Source organism: Acinonyx jubatus, chromosome B1 (assembly GCF_027475565.1).
Source record: "Acinonyx jubatus isolate Ajub_Pintada_27869175 chromosome B1, VMU_Ajub_asm_v1.0, whole genome shotgun sequence".
NCBI lineage: Eukaryota > Metazoa > Chordata > Mammalia > Carnivora > Felidae > Acinonyx > Acinonyx jubatus.
Genome location: NC_069382.1, coordinates 83200652 through 83212703, shown reverse-complemented (window position 1 = coordinate 83212703; position 12052 = coordinate 83200652). Strand labels below are relative to the sequence as shown.

General features: G+C 40.7%; 1 protein-coding gene across 3 annotated transcripts in view; it reads right to left on the bottom strand.

Annotated features, from left to right (window-relative positions):
• RNF150 (ring finger protein 150) overlaps positions 1 to 12052 on the bottom strand; it is a 285841-nt gene that overhangs the window by 270960 nt on the left and 2829 nt on the right. The window lies entirely within an intron of this gene.

Below are 12052 nucleotides of genomic sequence, written 5' to 3'. Positions count from 1 at the left end.
CTCCCCCTACCAATCAGTCTCCCTTGTGACAGCGTATCTTTTCTAGAAATATGGTGGTGACCAATTAGGCCAAACAAGGTAATGGCCTATTTCAGGACTGTTGTTCCTTTGAAAAATGTCAAAGCAATCAAATCTATCAATCAGTCAAGGGCCAGAGTTTGAGCTGTTGTTTTCTCATTCAAGTTGTTCTGGTGGTAAATGTGATGAGATGCGAACAGGAAACACAACAGAATAGATTTGCATGAGTCAATGAACTGCAATTGTTTTAGCATAACAGTGACAGCATGCACTGTGTTCCAATATCTTAACCTACTCAAATTTCATTTTAATGCCAAAATATCACTTATTCTGAAATGCACAAAATGTACTTTAGTAATTATGTGCCATCTTTTCAAAGACTAAATATAAAAATAACAAGCAGGCTCATGGTTATGCTATGGTTCAAAATGCTTCTAAGGTTCTAATTAGCTTCACTAAAGAAAATGGCTTTTCTCCCCCTCTTACCCACAAGGTAATGTCTTTTTCACAATATGACTAAATTAATAAAACTCAAAAGTCTTCATGAGTAATAAGCTAAGATATACTTAATTTAGTATCTCGGCAGAAATGGGAGAAAGTTGATTAGTTTCAGACAGCAGTAAGCCAAATTACAAGAGTCAAAGAGAATAAGACTTTCTAACTTAGAAGAATCGAGTTTTAATTAGGTGAATGGTTTTTCAAGACAGCTGGAAAGGTCGACAGGATGAAAGAGACTAAAAACTTTTAATCTACAGAACTCGGTTTGCATGTAATAAAGCATCACTTCATGTTTTTTTCTGAGCATGGCCCTATGAGAAGGACACTTACCTCTCCTGTGCAGGTTTAGTGTTTGCCAAGGTGAGCCTCATAAGATGCTGATTATTTCCTTTAAATGCTTGATATAAAAGCCAGGTACCTCCCACCAGGTGAATGGCATCAAGATGGGTCATGATTGAGCAGATTAGCTAATATTACCACTGATGGGGAATCATTTAAGAAACCTGTGGTTACCAGGGCAAGGGGCTGGAGGCACAAAGCACCCTCACTCAGGAATCTCACAGTCTAGCAGGAGAAACAGTCAGGTAAGGAATTAATCTCAGTAAAATGGGATCAGTTTCATATAACAAATGCAGTTATGAAAAGAACAAAGAACAAAGTAATGATACAGTATGTGTTTTCCACAGAAAATGAACTATTAAACTGATAGGGATAATATTACCTAATTGCTTCAAACTTTATGCATATAGTTCTTAAGAACTAAAAAGCAAAGGCACACAAATACATAGGAAATTAAATTCATTCTAGAGCAAACCTCAAATGCTACAACAATTGCTTTAACAAAGTCCTCTTACTCAATTTCAGAGAAAACTTGAGATTTTTCTCATAGTGCTCTCATTGCCCAAAAGGTCACAATCTGGCCTATCTCACTGGTCATTTGTCATTTGTTATTTCCTTCATTTGCAGAAATCCTGACATCCTTCTTCCTGCCCCATTAACTTCAGATTCTTCTGTAATGAAGTAGTGTGTACGCAGAGAGATTCAAAAACTATACAGGTAGCATTTACCATCAACCTATAGGATGTCCTTGTGGTAACACTCAGGTTCCCTTGAAGTACCCAATCTACCAGATGCCCAACTCCTAGTAAAAACACCCAGGCGACACTATGTCCAGGTACTTCTTCCAGATTTCTTGTATTTCGTAATAGCTGACTTCAAAGGACATTTCTGTTCCATGGTCTGTAAAAAGAGCCCTTGCAGACCTCGAAAGCAAAGCTCCTCAAAACAGAGAAACACTTGTTTGTAGGTGTTGGGGACCAGGCAACCAGGTGCCCTTAGATACGCTGGTAGGATTATAGAAGATTTCAGAAAATAGTGACTGGCTTCCTGCTCCAGATCCTCCAACATTCCTGACTGGAGGCCAAAAGAAAAAGGCCCTTTCCATTTGCTAAGCAATGGAAATAGGGGAGCAAATGAATAGGGAAAGGATGGTTCCCTGAGCACCCTAAGGAGGCACCTCATCAAGGGTTAGGTTCAAGTCAAGCAGTAGATGAATCCCCTTAGCACAGGCCCAGCAGGAATAGTTCTGTGCATAGGATAAGAAATGAGGTTTTTAATGTCTCAACTTAAATCTTACATTCAATGTAAGGCAAATAAGGTGTATGTAATCTAGTCATTACTTCACCCATTACGTGATCAATGCATCTGAAAACTATGGATGGGTACGGGTGCCTAGGTGGCTCAGCTGGTTAAGTGTCCGACTTCAGCTCAGGCCATGATCTCATGGTTTGTGAGTTTGAGCCCTGCGGTGGGCTCTGTGCTGACAGCTCAGAACCTGGAGCCTACTTCGGATTCTGTGTCTCCCTCTCTCTCTGCCCCTCCCACACTCATGCTCTGGTTCTCAAAAATGAATGTTAAAAATGTTTTTAAAAATATGGACGGGTACATATTCTACCTTTCATTTATCTGCTCATTTTCAAAACACATTTACTGGATGTCTTTAATGTTCCAGGCTCCAGGAATACAGCAGTTAAGACCAGACCCTTGCCTTTGTGGAGCTTATGTCCTCACAGGGGAGATAAACCGTAATCAGTGAATGAATGAATGAAATAATAGAACAATTTCAAATGATAAATGCTATGAAGAAAAATAAGGGAGAATAAAGGAGGAGAGAATGAGTAGCAGTAAATAAAACACCCCCCCCCCCAAAAAACTTTCTGTGGCCAAGGAAAACTCTTGATAAAGGGAACGACTAAGCAGGGTCCGTTGATATGAAGGAATGAGCCATGTAAAAATCTGGAGGAAATCCACAAAAAATTGAGGGTGGTGACTGGTAACTCTCCCTGCCCATTTGAGTGATTAAATCCCATGATTCTAGCGCTACCACATTGGACTTTGCTGAAAGCTATTCCCCTCAGGGTACAGGTGACAGACGAGCAACCTGCATTTAAAAAATAATTTTGTTGGGGTGCCCGGATGGTTCAGTTGGTTAGTCGTCTGACTTCAGCTCAGGTCACGAACTCATGGTCTGTGGGTTCAAGCCCCGCGTTGGGCTCTGTGCTGACCACTCAGAGCCTGGAGCCTGCTTCAGATTCTGTGTGTCTCTCTCTCTCTGACCCTCCCCTACTCATGCTCTGTCTCTCTCTCAAAAATAAACATTAAAACAAAATTAAAAAATAATTTGGTTAAATAAGGGGGAACCAGATACAAATCTACCAGATATTCCTGTTTAGAGGTCATTCTCACATATTTCAGAAGCATACAGAGATGTTTCAGAAAGAGATTTGCTATATAAATAGATAATAATTATATCAAAAAAGCTGAAGGGTCGGGGTGCCTGGGTGGCTCAGTCGGTTAAGCGGCTGACTTTGGCTCAGGTCATGATCTCGCGGTCCATGAGTTCGAGCCCCGCATCGGGCTCTGTGCTGACAGCTCAAAGCCTGAAGCCTGTTTCAGATTCTGTGTCTCCCTCTCTCTGACCCCTCCCCCCGTTCATGCTTTGTCTCTCTCCGTCTCAAAAATAAATAAACGTTAAAAAAAAAAAACTAAAAAAAAAAAAAGCTGAAGGAAAGAGCATTTGAAAGGCCCCAAGGTGGCAGCAAGTTGGGCATGTCTGAGGACCAGAAAGAGAGGCGAGGAAAGAGTGAGGGGAAATGTGGCCGGAACAGAGGCTTGGACAGCAGGCAGGGGCCACACCAGACCCTGGGGGTGACAGCAAGACCTCTGACCTGGTTCCAAGTATGATACGCAGCCCCTGGAAGATCTGAGCAAGGGAGTGATGTCCTTTGATTTTTAAAAATTCATTCTGTCTGCTGGATGGGGAACAGATTGCAGGGAGCAGGAACAGAAGCAGGAGCAACGGCAGTCCAGGCCGAGAGCAGGATAGTTGGGATTCAGCTGGTGAGAATACAAGGTGGGAAGGCTGGAGTCCGAGTCTCCACATATTTCTTTTGACAAAAATCTGAGCTAACACTACATGCTCACAGTGGCTACTCTGTTGTGTAAGTTCACAACAGTTCTGATGGATAACACACGAGGCTCATTCACAGGTGAAGACTCAAAGGCTTTAGGTTAATCACTTGCTTCCTGAGAGTCCAAGCCCCGTCTGCCCTGTGAGACTCTTAGGTCTTGACAGCATCTTTTCCACTGTGCTCAAATCCCACAAACCTCTATCACTCTCACCAATCAGAGGACTTCACATTTCTATCTCCATACCTATGATTCTTTGTCTCCTTAGGCAAGTGAATGTCAGGGTTCAGACCCAGGCTGGCCGTGTACCAGAATGGTCTTTCCCACCACCACCCTGTGCTGCCTCCCAAACTGGGTAATAACAATGATGATGTGCCAAATGGGGTACTTCCTACTCGGTAAAAAAATACCATGATATCTCTACCTCTAATCCAGAAGCCTATAATCAAGATAATGAACATTAAGGGACACTTGGGTGGCTCAGTCGGTTAAGCATCTGACTTCAGCTCAGGTCATGATCTCACGGTTCATGAGTTCAAGTCTCATGTTGGGCTCTGTGCTGACAGCTCAGAGCCTGGAGCCTGCTTCACATTCTGTGTCTGCCTCTTTCTCTGCCCCTCCCCCACTTGCATGCTTCTCTCTCTCTCTCTCTCTCTCTCTCTCTCTCTCTCTCCCCCCACTCCCTCCCTCTCCCTCTCTCCCCCTCAAAGTAAACATTAAAAAAAAAGATAATGAACATTTATCACATCAATGAAATTTCACCCAACTTAATTGTCTAATCATTTCTGACTCATTTTTGTACTCTTTTTGACTATTACAGAAGTTTGTGTGCTTTCTTGTACTTGCTGTATTTGCCATCTGTTTGTGTTCTTGCTGGTCTCCAAAATCTGGTAATTATTTGTGAATCACTAACTCATGTCTTGAAATAATACTTACTGTACACACCCTCATAGTTTTAATCACTATAATCCTGAAATTTTAAAAATTCTCATGTGGAATTTAGATATCGTCAAAGGAAAAAAAGTCACTATATCTTTAAATTATTAAGAACTAGGTGGGGCCGCCTGGGTGGCGCAGTTAAACATCCAACTCTTGATCTCGGCTCAGGTCGTGATCTCACAGTCGTGAGATCGAGCCTTGACTCAAGCTCTGGGGCCAACAGCGTGGAGCCTACTTGGGATTCTCTCTCTGCCCCTCCTTCACTCGTGCTTTCTTTTTCAAAATAAACAAACTTAAAAAAAAAAACAAAACTATGGAATATAAGAACTCAAGGAGGACTTTAGATCCACCCAGTGAGGTGGCTGTCAACCCTGGCTGCACATTAGCCTCATCCGGAGAGTCCTCTGCCCACCTGACCAATTACATCAGAATTTCTGCAGGTAGGACCTGAGCATCTAGAATTTTTAAACTCCCCAGGTGATTCTAATGTGCAGCCAGAGTGGAGAATCACTAATCTAAACCAAGTCCCCCTCCAGGAGCCTCCTGCTCCTCACTTTCAACTGAAAGAAAACGAGAGCCAGGGAGGGGAGGCGACTTGCCATTGGTAAAGCCAATGTGAGGTAGAACCACAAATGAAACCTGCGTCTCCAAACACACGGTTTCCAATTTGCATTTCACATCCCCAAGACATAGATAAATGTAAGGGAACAGAGGGGTTCCACTAATTGCCATCCTGATGACTCTATTACCCAGGCTTCAGTTCTTCTGATTCTCTACCTTTGGTGTCTTGCCCGCGCTGCCAAACTAGTCTAGCTTGGAGAAAAGCTATGCTACAAGACTAGTAGCTCCAATAATTGACAGAGGTTCTTTCTCCTTCAACAGAGCCATACTAGTGAGTGAGCACACCTCTAAAGACCACGAAATGGGTTGCAAAAAACCCTGCTTTACAGCCACACAGGAGAAGCCTTTGACTAATTAGTCCCATATTCAGGAACTTGACCTAAGAAAGTAACCATGGACATGCACCCATTTTTAGGTACACAGATGTTTATGGTAGCATTGTTTATATAGGGGGAAAGTGGGATCATCATAGAAATATTGTGGAAACAAATTTCAAAATGTACCCTTAAATTTTAAAAAGCCACAAAACACGTAATATATCCCCAGTTTGGTAAAAGTAAATATGCATCCACATATTGAAAAAAAAAAAAAGTGGCTGGGTTAAGGGTGGTTTTTGTTATCTTCCCTCTTTTTAAATGTTCCAGATTTTCAAGTTTTTCTATAAGGCATATGTCTCTCATTTAAAAGAAGAGAAAAAGATATGTATTTTCTAAAACAGCAGGACAAGAAACACATGTACAGAATTGTATTTGCAACTTATTTTTGAGACCCTCCTGCTTATGTCTTTTTTCCCTTTAGACCAAGGACATGAACCAGGCACCTACTTCCTGTCACATTCTACATGTAGAATAAACATTTCAGTGGGAGACTCAAATTAGAATCTCCCTGACTTCCCTTATGTAAGTCAAAAGCTAAGAAAAATGTTAGTGTCACAGAATATTTCTTCATGACATGAGAGACCAACGTATTGACACAGTCCATCTTTCCAGTCTCCGGGTTATTTCACAGATCTTAATATTTACTAAGCATTTTCCATGCACCAGGGACTCTTCTAGGCTTTGGGAACTCTGTGATGAACAAAACATGTCTAAAAGCCCTGCTTCCTGTGGGGCTTATATTCCGGGGGAGGAGACAGACAACAAACATGTTAATGAGAAGTAAAATGAAGCAGAGAGAGAGGTAGGGAGTGTGGAGGATGGTGAGTGGGGGAGGGGTGCTGCTACTTTAAATAGAGTAGCTAGGGAGTGCCTTCATGGTGAGGTCACATTAGAGAAGGGATCTAAGAGAGGCAGCCAGTCTGGTGGGTATCTGGGAGGAAAAACATTTCCAGCAGCTTCCTGGTAAATAAAGGAGAAAACATCTATCCGATTCCACTATTCTTTGGGTCATCTGTAATTACATTCCAGATGTAGTTTTAGTCAGTTCATAGCTACAGAATGGCCACATGAATATCTTCTGTGGAAAGGGGGGACCAAAGGAAAAAATTAAAGGAGAAAAAAAAAGGCATTTGTGCATGTCAGCTCTCGGGAAAATCTCAAATCTTTGCCTTTTCAGTAATGCTTAAGTGGACTATGTAAAAAGCCATTTATGATGGAGAAATACCAGGTCGAATTGGTTAAAAAACATTTCCTGGATCTTACCTAAAATATGTATTCCATGTACTCATTATATATCTTTGCCAAGGGAAAGGACATGCATGAGCCATATATTTAATACAAAATTATTTCTAAAAATCTTTAACCTATATTATGAAATATTCACATATTTAATATCAAAAAAAGCTAACAGTCTAACGCATAAGCCTTAACTTTATGACAAATGATGCTTATTTCTACTGAAAAAGTTTTTCTAAATACCACTTATATATTATGGAATAGACAACAAATTTTTAAGATACTTACAGAAATCAATTTATCACCAAAGCTTTTGAAGTAAAAGAAATTCAACCTTCCTGTCACATAGAAAAATAAGGACTAGAAACATAATCATAAAATACTTTGACTCCAATCCATAAACCACACTTCAGTTGAACTGTCAAGTGAATGATCCTTCAGAGTTTAAAATAAAAACTTACATTATACTTATAGACAAGGTTTCCATTGAACAGAACCACCATAATTGTAGCTTAGTGGAGAACAATCACACAGCACAAGGCAGCCTTTTTTCCTCTGGGTTTTATGTTCCCAACAAAATCCTTAAAAGCGGAGATCATCTGAATAGGATTTGAATTTCATTTTAACTCAAATTTAGCATCTCTCAATTTACATGATCAACTGCGCTGAATTCCAGCATCACTTCAACTCACGCAGCAGTAAGTGAAGATCCTCTTTAGAGTGTATACAAGGCAAAGCATCTCCTCTAGGGATAAACTGAAGACTTTCAGGGGCTATCAAGATATTAAATTCCTCATATACTAAGTTTTAGGTCCAGAAATGCAATGACAACGGCTAATATCCTTTTCAAAAGTGGAGGCTGGGCCCTAGACAAATTAACATCCCATCAGAAGCATAATTCCTCCTTTCTATAAAACTAGGAAGCAAAGTTAAAAAGTCCCAGGTTCTTTCTAAATCCTTCCAGATTTTGTGGTCATAAATTCCTTCCTTTTTGAGAAGCCTGGGGACTTTTAAGAACAGAGCCATCAGGAGAGAGAAGGATGGAATTCTTACTAAAGGCTGGAAGGGTAGAAGGTAAGATTCCTTCCAAATCCCCCAGATTGGTCTTTCTATGACCCAAACTAGTAAACAAGTCATACGGTCTCTTGAAATGCCCAGGCCATATTAGGTTACACTGCCAAGAATGTTATCTAACTCTGACACTGAATTATGGCTTTTAATAACAGAGTCTGGAATTCCTGGCTCTTGGATGTCTGGCTGCCACTAGAGAGACCAGTGAAGAGGTAGTTTAGTGCCAAATAAATAAGTATATAAATACTAAATGGGGAGGGTGAGATGGTTTGGCCCGGGAGATTAAGACCAAGCATAAATGATATTTTTCTCTTAAGATGCATACAGAGAAGCTAAGTGGAAAACTGAGGCTCAAGGGTTTCTTAAATATCCAAATGATAGAGAATCATGAGTGCTTGGGCTCCAGAAGACCCTTAAGGCATCACCCAGTGGAAGCCTGTGCGTGACTCTCGCACTCAGCAACTCCACAGCACCCTCGTTCAGTTTCAATCTGAACACAAGAGAAGGCTTCACCTCCCAAGGAAGCCTCTCCCCTTTATGAACGGTTCTTCTATCCTTGTGAACACTTCCCTTTACTAGAAAAAGTCGGCTTTCTGTAATTTCTCACTGACCCTGGTTTGACTCCATAAAGCTGGGCCCCCAAATACAATGGCCTTGGGCTTGAGGCAGGGGCAAAATAAGTGGCACAGGCCAGGAGCCAGACCATAAGAGATGGGGACAGGGCCAACTAACCAGCACACTGCCCATATCAATGGCCAGCCACTCTCTGCTCCAGCTGCCTGTTGCCATGTGGGACACGGGTCCCTGCGGTCAGTTTTTGTGATGAAGAAAAGGCAGAAATCTGGATTTTAGTACAAACAGCTTGATTTCTGAATATATAAGGAATTATGGAGTTCAAACAGCTCTTAGATATCAACTAATCCAAACCTCTCATTTTACAGAGAGAGAAAACGGAGGCCCAGAATAGAAAAAGTGACTGACCCAAAGCCAGTTACTCAGAGGGATATCTGGAGGAGGAGAGCCCTAAGCATAAGGTCCCATCTATCCCATCACAAAAATCCAGTGTGTGAGTCAACAGGGCATTCAGCCTATAGACTTGTTAGAGTATTCTGAAGAACTCACTTTAGATCATTTCCTGTATGCATTAAATCATAGTTTTTACAGTGTCCTTTCAAATTGAGAGAGAATACAGAGCAGTAGTTGCAAGCACAGACTTGGGAGACAGACTACTCAGGTTTGCAAGCCTGGTTCCACCACCTGCCACCTTCATGGCCAAGTTACCTCTCCGTATCTAGGTCCTCAGTTCCTCTAGGTCTCAGTACGTCAGGGTAATAATAGTACCCATCTAAGCGTTGTTATAAGAATTAAATGAGCTGATACACATAAGGTTCCTACGACATGCCTGACACAAAATAGGCACTACATGGCCAATATTATCACTTCTCAAAGAGAGAATCACAATATACTAAAGAGTCAATGCAAACATACCAATTGAAGGAAAATGTAAAACACATTCTAGAAAATTATGAGTCCCATAAAAAATTAATTATAGCAGCTAGTTCCTTTAAAGAGGTTAAGGCAAAGGTAGACTTTACCAATTAAAATAACGGCCACAAATGTAGCAAGAACCCATGAATTAAAACTCTTAGGGGTGCCTGAGTGGCTCGGTCAGTTGAGCAGCAGACTTTGGCTGGGGTCATGATCTTGTGGTTTGTGAGTTCAAGACCCAAATCAGGCTCGCCGCTGTCAGCACAGAGTCAACTTAGGATCCTCTGTCTCCCTCTCTTTCTGCCCCTCCCCTGCTTGTGCTCTCTCGAAAATAAACATTAAAAACAAATTAAAAAATAAAACTCTTAGCACACACCGACACAAGAAAGTGTCAGTAAACCTCCTGTTTTCTCCTCCCACATTGGACAAGTGCTAGAATACATGGGATAGATCTCATCCTGGGCTCCTCCTCACCAAGCTGAGCTTACTCTCTAACCAGCTTAAGCACCTCTTCCATTCCTCCATCTCTAAGTACTATTAGGGACCAAGTCCCTCAAAAGTTCTTCCATTCAGATAGATGTTTAGTTTTCTCATTTCCCTCTGTCTGCACACTAGCAAAGGACAAAGACAGTAAATACACGCTCTTAAGAAAGGAGAAAAAAAAAATGGATCATTCCTACAATGTCACAACCCAGTCACAAACTGTCTCCATACACATAAATCTACCCTGTTGACCATACAGGTCCCTGCTAGGATGAGATTACAATTTAAGCCAAGGCAAAGCACAAATGCAACAGGAAAATCCTTAAATGTTCAACAACCAACAGAGGGAGGTAGAACACTCTTGTCTCAAATCACAGAAGCCAGACAGGAACCAGCACAACTGCTCTGGTCTTCAAAGCATGGGAGGGTCAATAAAGAGCTCTTCCCCAGGGCCGCTATGGCCTCAGTGCACCCTAGAGTTCTTTTGGATCCAGTTTATGGATAAGCGTATCAGTGTATACAATGCTTCTAAGGGTTAATATTTATTGACTTCTATGTGCCAGCTACAGATGTAAGCATGGTCCCATCTGTAAAGGAAATATCCAGTATAGGCAAATATACAGAAAGTAGATTAGTCATTGCCTAGGGCTGGGGGTCTGGAGAGGAAAGAGGAGTAACTGCTAATGCACACAGGGTTTCTTTTTGGAATTAGTGGTGAGGGTTGTACAACTCTCCGAAGAGTAAAAGCCATTCAATTGCATACTTTAGATGTGTGAATTGTAAATGTGAATTCTTTCTCAATAAAGCAGTCATATTTTTCAAAAAGATTTCTAAAAACCAGTTATAAAGTAAAAGTACTAGTGTATTCAAGGAGAATCTGTGTCTTTGTGAATGAGAAACCATAATTGCAGAAGTGGCAGAAACCCAAAATTATTTCAGCAAGAAAAGAAAAAAAAAATCAGAAAGAAGTTTATATGGAAAAGGTAACTGACTATTTAACTGAATTTCAAGACAGTGGGTATGTCGGGATAATGTCACTCCAAATGCATACATATTACATGATAGGTGGTGTAACTAAATTCTGACTTTCTCACCTAAAGTTAGCAGTTCCAAAAATAAAGGATTTAGAGGAGAGGTGAGATTAAAAAAAAAAAAAATCATGCAAAGTCTGATGTTAGCTTTTTGGAGACTCTGAATTTAAAAGTTTACAAATGTAAGGATCCTCTGGATCCTTAGGAAGACGGATCCACATCTAAAATGTATACCATTTCCTAAGATGAATTTAGAAATAAGACTCCAACTTAACTAGAAAAAAGTAAAGCTTTCAACTTCTGGAGCTGAGGGAAAGACAGGGACAGACAGATCAGTGATGGCATCTCAGCGTTTGAAACTCAGGAAACCTATTTAAGAGTAAAGTGAAGGGTTTGCCAAGCTGCACACTCATGTATCTCCTTATAATGAGACTTTAGCAAAAATCAATGCAATCTGACTGAAGTGTCTCCTAATGTGGCAATATGTCAAATGAGAATATAGAAGTTTCATAGCTATTAGCAAATACAGTGTTAACACATTTTTGGAAACAGCATAATGAAACTAGAGAATTTTGTTTACATTTTCTAGCCTTTAACTTTCAAACTATTACTAAACCCTTTATTCCCACTATGTTTATGCTTATGTCCCACTAAGCATCATTTGTACGGAAAATCAGCTTTCTTTAAGAACAGGCAAGTCATCAATTGATCCAATGTGTTGGCAGTTCTGGAAAACCTTTTTAGACAGGAAGAAATGATGCCTCTTTCTGTTCAAAGAAGCCAAGTTTAACATTTCATGCATATGCATAGAGAAACATTTAA